Here is a 14,269-nt window from a genome sequence, read left to right as displayed (position 1 = left end):
ATCAATCAATAAAAAAGGTGGTGATGAAATAAATACATTCAAAATAATATAGTTTTTAAATGAACCTCTTCCTCTCTAAGCCTCTGGCTCGGGGTCCTGCTTGAAAATGACATGCCCAACATGAATACAGTATATCTCTGCAACTACAAGGTCTATATGAAAAATATTGGTATCATAATAAAGGTAACACTTGTGAGATACCTGTAGAAGTGAAAGCATCAGCTGAAATGAAGATTGAACACAGCATAAATTAAATATTTAATTTTCGCCTTACAAAAATTTACATTTTTAGAGTGAATAACACCTTCTGAATTATGCTGCTGTAGCCAAAAACCTCTAGAAACTGTAGCATGACATCCGAACATTATCTGTGCCAAGTCTCATGCTAATAAAGTAAAGCACGGCAAAGTTAAAGAGATTTTAGTAGAGATATGTTTAGGCGCTCAATTCTGCTCTGTGTACTTCTGCGCATGCGTAGGTTATTGATATCAGCTAATCCAAGCAATATTTTCATGAAGAGCATCAATATTTCGCGAACCCATTGGTCAATTTGAACGATTGACCACTCTAATGAAAATTCATGCCCTTTAGAAAGTAGTGCAGTTAAATATGTCACAATCAACTCAAAATGATGCAGAGACATTGGAGTAGCTGTTACTGGGAATATTATGCGACCAGACACAACTTTTAACCATAAAAACTGCGAAGGTAAGACATAATTTGTAGTTGTAAATTTACAATGGGAAGTTTGTTTGGATTTTTCTTTGACAGTTTATTCCGAGTTTTCACAGTAATGGGAGTTACAATGCTGGAATCAGTGAAATCTCAGCTTTTATTTGATGTGTACTTTGTCGTGAAATTAAATATACAAGGACCGCGGTGACTGCAGGCATGCGCAGCGCTTACACTGAAGAGTGTTTTTGCAAATGGTGCAATCAGTTGCTCGGTCTTTGACTTGAGTTTTGTTAAGCTGTAAATGATTGTGCTGGCTCAATAGCTGAGCTTCTTCTGAACAAAACCGTGTGTCATATGAATATATTCATGCTTGTTTAACTGCCCTGAGACATTTTTCATTTAGCTCTTGGATAAATAAATAAACTCCTTACCTCCGTTCAGTGTTGCCAGATCTCGCGAGACAAATAAGCAACCAGGCCTGTGAAAACAAGCAACTTTTTCTACGGAGCCCCCCTAGGTTCCTGGGAGAGTGTAAGAGACCGAGCTGGCCAACAAAGGAGACCAAGGTGGTTTTTAAAGAATGAGGGTTTTTATTTTACCCGAAAGTTTACAAAACGATACCAAAAACAATAAAGTTCTGGGCCCAAACAAAAGGTCAAAATAAACAGAACTCAAATATAATCAACTTAACCCTTAACACCTTAACAGACCTGACCTAACAAATGAAAACATATATACTGGCTGATCAGACCAAACACAAGACAATAGGGATGACAAACAAACAAAACCTACCAATGAAACAAATAACTACAATAATTCTCCCCCCAAAAAGATTAACTCAATTATACTAACAACCCCCAAAATACCTAACTAAATATTCAAATAAAGAGAAAATAAATCAATATAAACTAACTCCTAAATAAACAGTTCCCCCCCCTGAAGTAGCAGGACATGGTACAACCCAATCAGCCCCTGCTGTCCATCCTTTGCATGGGCGTGGCCAGATGTCTCCAGGAGCAGCAACCCCAAACTGGTAATGAGTGTGGCTGTGAGTGCGGCCATCACACACCCCTCCCCTTCAAAAGTTCTCGCCAGAGCAGCGAGACAGGTAGTCTGCCGTGGAGTTGTCTTTGCCTGGGATGTGATTCACTGTAAACCGGAATGGCTGCATGGCAAGGTACCATCGGGTGATTCGTCCATTAGTGTCTTTCATTTTCTGTAGCCACTGTAGCGCTCTGTGATCCGTCTCCAAGGTGAACTCCCTCCCCAGCAGGTAATATTTGAAGGAGTCCAGGGCCCATTTAATCGCCAATGCCTCCTTCTCCACGGTCGAGTAGCGGACCTCCCTGGGCAGAAGCTTTCGACTGATGCAGGCCACAGGGTGTTTGTCACCTGCAGGTCCCTGCAGAAGCACAGCTCCAATGCCCCTCTCGGATGCATCAGTTTGTAAGAAAAAGGGTTGATCAAAATCTGGGCTGTGGAGAACTGGGTCCTTACTTAGAGATTGCTGGATGTCTTTGAAAGCTGCAACTGCCTCAGCCGTCCACTGCACCTGATTGGGGCATCTTGAGCCAGTTCTATCAGTCAGTGGAGTCGCCCTGGCTGAGAAGCTGGGTATAAACCGATGGTAGAAACCAGCCATCCCAAGGAATGATCTGAGCTGCTTCCTGGTCTGGGGAGAGGACATGATTTAATGGCATGGACTTTATGAACTTGTGGCTTTATCAACCCACCTCCAATGGTGAAACCCAGGTACTCAGTTTCCCTTCTGACAAAAACACACTTGGCTGGGTTGATTGTAAGGCCAGCAGAATGCAGGCATCCAAGGACTTCCTTCAGGTGTTCCAAGTGCTCCTCCCAGGTGGCGCTGTAGATGACAATATCATCTAGATATGCACATGCAAAATCAGACATCCCATAGAGTACCTGGTTCATCAATCTCTGAAATGTTGCAGGGGCCCCGTGTAGCCCAAATGGCAAGACTGAACTCAAAGAGCCCCCAGGGAGTCCGGAATGCAGTCAGCTCCCGAGACCGCTGGGTCAGGGGCACCTGCCAGTAGCCCTTACACAGGTCGATGGTGGTCAGGTATTTCGCTTTCCCCAGGCGCTCCAGGAGTTCATCAATCCGTGGGGTGGGATTAGGGCTGGGCGATAAAACAATAACGATAATTATCAATGAAAACTTTTCCTCGATAGAGATATGAAACATGGTCGATATAATTTTTGATAGATTACATTCGTCCATATTTTGACAGACAATACGAATAGCCAATAACAACGAGAGTTGCGCCGCACTGAACCAATCACGTGGCTGGAATAGAGCCATGCCAGCAGCTAGTCGCGGCGTGATTGTTTGTGTTGCTGCAGCAGTTTAAAAAAAAGAAAATGAGTGCTCCGACGAAGGAAATGACGGAAGCCCAAGACGTAAGGGATGACATCGTTGACAAGAAGGGCCCGAAAAGTTCGGTGGTGTGGAGGCATTTTGGTTTTTTAAAGTCCGACACGAAACAGAGCAGTGTGCACTGCAAATTATGTCGAGCACGTTCCGACAAAGACGGGGAACACCACTAATCTTTTCCATCACCTGAAGCAGCGCCGCCCGCTTGAGCACGGAGAACTTTTACAAACACAGCCCGGGACATTTTACTAGTCTTCCCCCCAAAACAACGCCTGTGCAGCAGCAACAGAAGACCATAGAGTCTGCTTTATCCAGCGTCATACCTTACGACAAAAAAAACCGAAGAGACACCGTGATATAACAAATGCAGTAGCTTATTGTATTGCAAAAGACATGCTACCAATAAGCACAGTGGAAAATAAGGGGTTCAAGTGGATGCTAAAAGTTGTGGACCCTCGTTACAAACTGCCTGGGCGTAAACATTTCTCCCAGACCACACTCCCACAGATGTATAATGAGTGTAGAGAGAGAGTCGAGAAAGAACTGCAAAATGGAAAAAAAAAATATATATTTTATTGTTTGTTCTTTAAAAAACAATATTTAAAACAATGTATACAAAGGAGAGTTTCTGAAAATTTAATTATATTTTGATACTATTTTATTCATTTGACATTGACAAAATAATGTCTGTTTTGTTTATGTTCTCTTTTAAACTTGAAAGATTTAAGATGTGTGTTACATGTCATGTTCACCTTTGACAGAAAATAAATATTTAATTAAAAATTAACCTTCTGATATCTTCATATCTCAATTAAGAGTAGCAGGGAGCATTTAAAATTCACAAAATAGTGATTTGTTTTATCGTGATATATATTGATATCGTCTGATATAAAAAAAAATATCGTGATATGACTTTTTCCCATATCGCCCAGCCCTAGGTGGGATATGAGTCAAACTTTGAGATAGAGTTCAAGTATCGGAAATCAATGCAAAATCGTATTGTTCCGTCTTTTTTAGGGACCAACACCACTGGGTTACACCACTCACTTTTTGATGCTTGAATTATCCCCAGGGACAGCATAAGGTCCACTTCCTTCTTCAAGGACACCAGGAGGCGCTCCGGTATCCTGTAACTCATACGCCTCACAGCTACATCAGGTTTCAATACAATGTCATGTTCGACCAGATTTGTGTATCCTGGGTATTCTTGGAATATGTTGGGATTAATTAAAGGTTTCACCTGAGATTGCTGGGGTTCAGAGAGATGGCTCAAATCCAGGTCCGTGGATATTGGTGAAGGCAGGTACTGGTCATCCACCTCCTCTTCCTCCCTCACAGCAACACCTCTGCCCCTTTCTCAGCCCTTGGAACCCACTCCTTGAGGAGGTTCACATGCAGCACACGACTGGACCGCTGATGCCCTGGAGTGGAGACCTGGTAAGTAGTGAGTCCCAGCTTCCTCCGGACTTCAAAAGGCCCCTGCCATTTTGCCAGCAGCTTGCTGTCACTGGTTGGAAGCATGACTAAGACCTTTTGACCAGGGTCAAAGCTTCTCTGTCTGGCTGACTGGTCATACCAGGTCTTCTGGTACTGCTGGGCCTCCACCATATGAGTCTGGGCCAGTTCACTCCTCCGCTGCAGTTTTTCTCTCATCTGAATGACATAATAAATTACATTAACAGGCTCCTCCCTCCCCCGATCCAGCTCCCAGGTCTCCCTTAACAACGTCAAAGGTCCCCTCACCTCATGACCATAAAGGAGTTCAAATGGTGAGAACCCAGTGGAGGCTTGGGGTACCTCCCTATAGGCAAAGAGTAGATAAGGAAGCCACTGATCCCAGTCAGATCCTGTCTCATTAACAAACTTACGGAGCATCTGTTTGAGGGTTTGTTTGAACCGCTCCGTCAGTCCATCTGTCTGTGGATGGTAAGGGGTGGTACGCACACTCTTAATGCCCAGCAGCTGGTAGACCTGTTTGAGGAGGGTTGACATAAAGTTAGTGCCCTGGTCTGTTAGAATTTCACGAGGGAAACCCACTCTGGAGAAGAATTGAACCAAGGAAAAAGCTACAGTTTTTGCTTTTATGGATTTCAGTGGGAAAACTTCTGGATATTTGGTGCCATAGTCTGTGATGACCAACATAAATCGATTTCCTGTTTTACTTTTTTCCACAGGGCCAACAATATCCATCCCAAGGCGTTCAAAGGGGGTAGTAATGATTGGGAGAGGTTGGAGAGGTGCACTAGTGGGGCCCCGAATTGCTGTCTTTTGGCACTGAGGGCAACTCCTGCAGAACTGGGTCACATCTGAGCATAAACCTGGCCAGTGGAAGTGGCGCTTAATGCGAGCAGTGGTCTTATGTTTCCCTAGGTGGCCAGCCCAGGGAATAGTGTGGCCCAAGGTAAGCACTATGTCTCGGGCTGCTTAACCTGGCCATGCCGATGGTAAAGCACACCATTCTGCAGGAAGTACTCCTCCCTCCTACCATCAGGCTCTGCCCCTGGCTCCCCATCTTCAGCTCTCTGTAAACAGTTGGACAAAGTGGGATCATCTTTCTGCATTTGAATTATGTTAGTTGGTACCTGAAACCCAAGGGGCATGTCTGGAGCGGCCTCCTCTGCTGGTTGTACAGCAGTGCGCTGGAATTTTTCTTGCCTTCTCTGGCTACGGGGCTTCTGAGACTTCCCGGGTTGTGTCTCCAGCTCGACACCATAGAATGGCAAGGTACTGAGGGCAGGGGAATCCAAATCAGCAGACTTGGCAGCTTGTGCTCTGGTGAGGGCAACATTACAATTCTGGGTTGAGTTTAACAGGTCAAAAAGCACTGGAAGATCATCACCCAAAACTACTGGGAAAGGCAGGTTGTCCACAACACCAACATTTAACAGATAGACCTGCCCTTGGACTTCAATATAAATGTCAGCAGTGGGGTAAGGCTTCTCATCACCATGCACACAGCAAATAGGAATGGTTTCAAGAGTGCAGATAATGTTAACTGGTACATGTTGTCTGTGGACCAGGGTTTGTGTACTACCAGAATCGAGCAAGGCTGTGAGGATTTCCCCATTAATCTTGACAGTTGTCATTTTCCGGGACTGATTACTCCTAAATTTAATGTCAATATTTTGGCGAGGAACATAACACATTTGAGTGAGTTTAGCTGGATTCTTTGGACACATTGGTTTGGTATGGCCCTCCTGTCCGCACAGGTAACAAGTGGGTATTTTATTGTGAGACCTCAACGCTACATGCTGATTTTCTCTTGCAGGAGGCTTACCCACACCTGGTGTTGACCTCTGGTGGTATTGAGGAGGTGTAGGCCTGCGAGCGTCCTTTTGAGTCTGCCATGCATTATTAGTCCACGGTTGGCTCTTTTTCCGGGCAGCAACAAACACATCAGCAAGAGTGGCGGCCTCAGTAGCTGATTTTGGACCATGCTCCTTTACCCAAACCTGTAGCTCAGGACACAACATTCTCAAGTATTGCTCCATAATAATGATCTCACCAATTTGCTGACTTGTTTTACCTTGCGGTTGAATCCATTTTCCATACAGCTCTTTCAGTCTCACATACAGCTCCTGGGGGCTCTCATCACATCCAACTTCCAGGGAACGAAACCTTTGCCTGTGTGTCTCAGGGTTAATGTCATATTTTTTCAAAATAGCAGCTTTTACCATATCATAGTCAAGAGAATCATCAACATCCATATGAACATAGGCTCCCCTGGCCTTACCAGTCAGTAGTGGAATGAGCCGAAAAACCCAGTCAGATTTTGGCCACTGACATGCTGCTGCAATTCTTTCAAATGTAATGAGAAAATGTTCAACATCATCATTTTCTGTCAGTTTCTCTAGTCTGGGCTCATGAGACATTCGGGACTGACCTGATGAGACAACGGCTGGATGTATCGGTACTGATGGAGCTATGGCTCGGGCCTGCGGGTGGTCATCTGACCCAGAAGTCTCAAGGGGATCTGGAGATGTTGAAGAGAGCTCTGGTACTGGGGATGTTCGTACCTCCACCTCCCGCTGCAATAACTGAAACTGATGTTGTAATACTTTAAAGCGATGCTCCTGGCGTGTCGCCTCCTCCTTTAGTTTCAATTCACGGGCCTCCTGTTTCCCCATGAATTCCTGAATAACACTAGTCAAGTCTCTCAATGTTGGCTCTCTGACCTCTTCACCCTCAGTGCCTGATGCTCCTTTTAAAGCTGCACCCTCCATCTCTGTGTCATCGTTCAACTGATCTTCTGGTCCTACATATGTCTCTCCAACCCCTGCCTGATTTCCTCTTTTAAATTTTCCTCCACGCTGCATGCCTCACAAAAACGTCAAAAAAGGAGGGGGAAAAAAAACAAACCAAAAAAAAAACACACCTGTCTCCTAGACTGGCTTATCCCACCACTGCCACCATATGTAAGGGACCGAGCTGGCCAACAAAGGAGACCAAGGTGGTTTTTAAAGAATGAGGGTTTTTATTTTACCCGTAAGTTTACAAAACAATACCAAAAACAAAATAAAGTTCTGGGCCCATAAAAGAGGTCAAAATAAACAGAACTCAAATATAATCAACTTAACCCTAACAGACCTGACCTAACAGTTAAAAACATGGGGAACATATATACTGGCTGATCAGACCAAACACAAGACAATAGGGATGACAAACAAACAAAACCTACCAATGAAACAAATAACTACAATAATTCTCCCCCCAAAAAGATTAACTCAATTATACTAACAACCCCCAAAATACCTAACTAAATATTCAAATAAAGAGAAAATAAATCAATATAAACTAACTCCTAAATAAACAGTCCCCCCCCCCTGAAGTAGCAGGACATGATACAACCCAATCAGCCCCTGCTGTCCATCCTTTGCATGGGCGTGGCCAGATGTCTCCAGGAGCAGCAACCCCAAACTGGTAATGAGTGTGGCTGTGAGTGCGGCCATCACAGATGAGAAAAATAAATGTGTACACGGTTTTACAATCCGTGGGGAGGGATTGTAAACTGTGGGTACAGATTGTCAAATTACATTCATGTGGACAGATTAGTAAACTGTGTGCAGTTTTGCAAAACTGTACCCACGATACACAGTTAATTTATTCTTCTCTCCCCTGAGCTTCAGGACAATGATCACAAGAGGGAGTTAAACCACTTTTTAACATTATTATTTTTTCCCCCCCAATTTCTTTATTGAATTTTTGCAGACAGTACAGAAGAATATTTCAGTTTCACATTATGTTGGAGTGTCTGCATTAGAGTGAAGTACAAAAAAAAAAAAAAACAAGACAAAAAGAAAACCCTAACATTAATCCCACTATCCCTCCCGACAATCTATGTCAGCTGTAGTCACAGCTAACGACTAAATTATTACATAACATATAACAACATAAGTAAATAATTGAACTACAGTTAAGACAAACAAAAGAAAAAAAGTAAAAAGTTTTATGGTATGCTGTCAAAGATCCCTTTTGTGAGAACCTTAACTTCTCTAACTTTAGACATTGTAGATTTTCCGGAGCCAACTGTTGTGAGTCGGTCGAGAAACATGTTTCCATTTGAGGAGAATGATACGCCTGTGGTGGTAAAGGCCATGACATGCTGTGTAGAAACGGGGGGATTTTTAAGCAGAGGAAGACCAAAAATAGCAGTCAGATGATTTGGTTCTAAATTTGTGTTGCCTGTGGGTTAAAGTTAGAATCAAAAATTTGTGTTTGACGCGGGTGAGTATATGATGTTCAACAGCCTTCTGGTGTTAAAGAATGGATGTCTCCCCAATGTGAAGCCTGTCTGATCTAATGAGATTATTGATGACATCACACTTTGGAGGCGGAGGGCGAGAACCTGAGCCAGAATCTTATAATCTGTGTTTAAAAATGAGACAGGTCTATAGTTCCCACAGGAGGTAGGATCCCTGTCTTTCTTCAGAAGCAGTGAAATAGATGACTCATAGAAGGTCACTGGCAGTCTGCCTTCAGTAAAGGAATCATTGAACATTCTCACAAGGATGGGATAACATCAAGTATGCCTTAAAGAACTCGACTGTAAAACCATCGGGACCAGGAGATTTCCTGTTTTGCATAGAATTGATTGCTCCATGCACCTCCAACAAAGAGATGAGTCTACCCAGTTATCTGGCAATGTTTACTTCAATCTGAGGATATATTAACAGGTCTAAAGGATTAGGGGTCACTGCAGTAATTGGGTTGCATTCAGGCGTATACAGTTTGGTATAGAAATCAGAAAAAGACATAATAATAGCTACCGGATCAGAAGTGTGGCTACCATCAGGTAGCTTAAATTGGGAAAATCAATCTAGAGGCGCTAGTTGCGCGGGCCTGCTGTGCCAAAAGTCTCCCTGCCTTATCTCCCTGCTCAAAAAAGTTTTGTTTCGATTGTTGCAGCTGTCTCTCCACTATGCATGTCATGAACAGGTCATGTTCCAAATGTAGTAGTAACGGTTTCTTATAGAGGGATGGAGAGGTGGAGTAAGTTCCATCGAGCTTTAAAAGTTCCTCTGCAATCTCCACCGCAACAAAATCTTTAAACTTGACAACAAGTGCGGACTGAACCTCCATTGTGAACATGGAGCTGTATCCCGTGGAAAACTAATGTCAGCTGTGATAGGAGCAAGGTCATAGGTGATTATTGAGTGATACTCGCATGCATTCACGGAATCTAGGAGATTGTTATCCAGTAGAAAGAAATCAATTCGGGAGAATGTGTGGTGTACATGGGAAAAAAAAGAAAAAGCTCTACCATGGGGGTTTGTAAACCTCCAGGGATCAGAGATTCCCAACTGCGATGCATACGTTTTTACTGTGTCCGCTGATTTGGATAGTGTGATTTGTGTAGGGGACGATCTGTCGAGAGTCACATCCTGCACCAGATTGAAGTCCCCACCCATGATAATGTGGTCAGCGTTTGGAAATTTTTGCAAAGCGCCTCGTAAAAAATTGCTCATCATAAACTAAGATCACAGGTATATTCTGAAGCGTGCCCGAAACTATGACATAGTGGCCGTCAGTATCTAGAATTAAATTTGTTGGCTCAAACAGGACCCTTTTATGAATAATGATGGCTGCCCCTCTAACTTTATCTGTACATTTTGAATGGAATAAATGGCTCATCCACGCCCTCTTAATACACGTATAACAATAACCTCCATGTGGTAGAGCTTGTTAAACATTGTAAACATATGTGGAGGAAAAAAACAAAAAACAAACAAACAAAAAAAACAGCAATTAAAGTAAATGAGCCAACACAGGGCACCAAGACTTCTTAGTAGGCACTAGGCAGGCCCATGACTACTATTGATGCACTCTGAGAATTAACTCGAGGCGTGTCCGGGGCTGGTCAAGACACAGTTATATAGTTGGCATCATATTAACTCACAGTTGTTCCGCCGGCTCTGGGACTCCAGGTCGCTAACTTTAGCTAACAGCTTAGCATTGCTCTCCCCTTAGTGTAGCACAGGATGCCTCCAGTGTCAGCAGGCGCTCGTCTTGTAGCATTTGCCTCGAGAGAGACTATCTTCTGTGTGTGGTCTGACACTGTGGTGTGGACGTGGTCTAGCTTTGTTTCGAGTATTGAGATGGAAGCTTTGAAATCAGCGGAGAGGGCTTGGCGGTGTTCCTCCAAAAGGTTAGCAATGGCCGCCATGCTAAACTCATCACTTGCCTCGTATGCAGGACTGACCTTAGCACCCTGGTCTTTTACAGTCTGTCTGGTCGCATACGTCGACATATTTAGGTGTTGTGTCCGTCAAAAGGGATGAATACTACCTTTTGTTGTGACTTTCGGGCTCTTGAAACGTAAAATTGACAATAGTTGCGGGAGCAAGACTCGACACACATCTACTCCATCGCAGCCAAACCCGAAGTCTTTTAACATTATTTAACATTAGAAAACAGATGGGATATCAAATATAGACTAAGTACATTATAGTCCACCATCAGTCGCATGTGTAGCAGTCCTTGGATTGAAAACAATAGAGAGTCTCGACTGGTGCCGGCTGCCATGAAGGCCAAGCAAAACTCCCGCGGTGCCACCTACAGGACCAATTTAAATGGCACAGGATATAGGATTTCTGGTCAATTCGCACATATAGATCATATTAAAACACATACAAAATTCATTTAATATATTACAAAATAAGTTAGACATTATGCTCATAACCCATCCCATGTTATTATCAAAAAGGTTATTATCAAAAATCTGACTATGGTCCTTTACAGCGTGTATTTTCATCTAAACGTCACGTTTTCCAAACCAGAAAAAAAAACAGATTGCCCTGCTCTGCCTCTGATTGGCTAGTACTCGTTGCCATCAGGGTCAGAGCCAATTAGAAGCAGGATGCGGGTGGGAAAAAACACTGTCTCCTGTGTGTATGGGGAAAGGGGAGGGACAGAGGGAACAGGCAAGACAAACTATCCTACATTTAAATAACATATAGAAAATATCTGCGTATCTGTGTTTGATTGTGTTTGACCCGTCAAATACAGTTCATATGACATTTTAATGTTTTTCCTTTCATGTCGTCTAATGGTGTTCAAGAGGCCAATTTCTTTTATTTACTGACATATTGTTGTGAGGCAATTAATATTTGTACTAGGCGGTGTTAGGAAGTCCAGTCTCTTTATAGTTTTGATAAATCTATAGCCTACAGCCAGTGCTGCCTTGATTGTTCAGTTTCCTGTGAAGTGTTCTTTGAGCTGGTGTTATAAACTTTGCTATTGTGGTATTACTTTATTGAAGGTGCAGTGTGTAGAATTTGGCATCTGGCAGAAAAACTTGGCATAAATGGAATATGGTGTTCATAAGTATTTATTTAGTGTATAATCCCTCGTAAATAAGAGTTGTGGTATTACCTTAGAATGAGCCCTTTATATCTGTGTAGGAATTGGGTCCTATTCCACGGAGCCTGCCATGTTGCACTGCCATGTTTCTGTAGTAGCCCAGAATGGACAAATCAAACACTAGATCAAGAGAGGGCGTTTTGTATTTTTTGCAAGTTTGATGGCCACTGTAACTTCTGATACATGAGCCCCATTTCACTGCAGGAACTTCAGGAAGAAAATTTAGGAGGCAGGACCTTTACAGGAATGTCCTCCCATTTGGTCCTCTCAGCTGTTGTGTTCCACTGAAGAGTAATAAAAGTAACGAGTAATGTGTAATACATTACATTTCTTTAGTAATGCCCCCAACACTGCTGGTGTGTCAACACATTTCAGCACATTTAATCAAAAGTGCCCGAAACTAGTACTGGCCAATACTAAGATGATGAAGACCTCTGCGTTAGGTTGAAACATGTTGGCTTTTTAATATGTAGTAGCCAGTTACAATAAAAGCTTTTTCATTTATCCGTTCCTCGCTATCACCGTTTTTTGGAGTGCCTCTTTCTTGTCATAGACTGATCCCCTTATCCAAGAGCACCCAATTACTGTGAATATACAGTATATCTATAACTAGAGCTACCAGCCATCTGTTCTTTAATGTATTTCAATATTTGATTTGATCAGAGCAACAATAAGAAACAGCAACTGCTGCCCAGGCAGGACAGTTCACGGAGTCATCAACAATAACAACAATGGTAAGAGGGCACATGTTAATGAAACACACACACAGAAACCTGTTGGTGGGTAGGCAAGTACACTGTAATCTCTGATTGTTTGTCACTACTTTATCACTGCATTTTCTAATATGACTGTGGGTTCACCAAGGTTCACACACTGTTTACACACACTTCTGTTCTCTCTCAGAATCAAAGGAGGAAGTAGCTGTTATAGTGCCATCTGACTTTGACACCAGTGACCATGGTTTGTGTCCCATTTCCTGCCAATGCTCAGATTTGGTTTCTTTTAACCATGACCACAGTCTTTTGAGGTCAGCTGTGGTTCAGGACGTAAAGTGGGTCGTCCACCATCGGCTCCTCTTGTCCTCCTGTGAGAGCTGTAGAGATGTAGTGTAAAAGTGTTTTGAGTGGTCGGAAGACTAGAAAAGTACTATATATATTTATATAATTTTATCAGACGTTATAAGCAAGGCAACATTAAACTGACACATTGTTAAACTGAGTTTGGATTGACAATGATTGCAGAGAAAACCCTGAAATGAACAGTTATTAAGCTGAGGGCATGCACATTATCTTAAGACTTGACCGGTGTGTGTGCCTGCTCTGTCCACCAGGGGACAGTATGGGTCAGGTTTCCTGTCACATGTAAAAATGAAAAGTAGGTTGGTGTTGCCAACCTGAAATCAGGCCAGCAGGTGATTTATGAGAGACATCTGTTGTAATTGCCATGCCTGGAGAATATTCAGATAATAGCGTCAGAGCAGTACTCACACCACCTGAACTGGAAGGTGTGAGTTTGATCCGTGCTGTATGATACTCCAGCAGTGATCCTCACACCAGGCCTGGACTGGGACAAAAATTCAGCCCTGGACCTTTTGGTCCAGACCAGCCCACTACAATCTGTGCACATTTAAACACACAAGCCCTTCATAACAGTAGTATAGTGAACAATATCCCTTATATTCTGGAGACTTTAATTATTTTTAACTGTATAATGTGAAACAGTTGAACGGGCAATAAACCATAAACACTGACTGAAAAAAATATGTAAAGCATAGGCTATGTGTTATGTTGTTAGATCAATGTCCTTCATGAACAAATTGGACTGTGGGCACGAAGAAAGGTGCATGTTGACACTTAAAACACTTTAACTCTGGTGACCTGATTTGGGGGATGTCATTATAGGTAGAAATGATCAAAAATTGTGAAAGTAGCAGATCTACATGCTCAAACCACATCACATTGCAACATGTGAGTTGTAAGCTTGCAGATTTGCAATTATGTGGCATCCTTTGATGAAAATAGTGGTTAAGTGGTTACAGGGATTAAAGTTTTCCGGCCCCGTGCCGGAATTCCGGCGTGCGGCGCTTGACTGCGGGCGCGTCAAAACAAAATAAATAAAATAATATATTTTTTAAATGTGAAAGAGAGTGTAATCGTTCGTCTGCCAATGATATGAGAGAAGCACAACTCTCCCGCTCTGAAACTAACATTATTATCCAATCAGAGGTGAAATAAGGCGGGTCTTGAGGAAACGTGCCTCCACCAAGTTACGTATGAAGCCTAATAGAGTCGCCAGAGTAGAGAGAGAGACGTTGCATGGAGTGGAAAGATGGCTCAG

The sequence above is a fragment of the Scomber japonicus genome, chromosome 3 (assembly GCF_027409825.1).
Source record: "Scomber japonicus isolate fScoJap1 chromosome 3, fScoJap1.pri, whole genome shotgun sequence".
Taxonomy (NCBI): Eukaryota; Metazoa; Chordata; class Actinopteri; order Scombriformes; family Scombridae; genus Scomber; species Scomber japonicus.
This window is presented reverse-complemented; position numbering follows the sequence as displayed.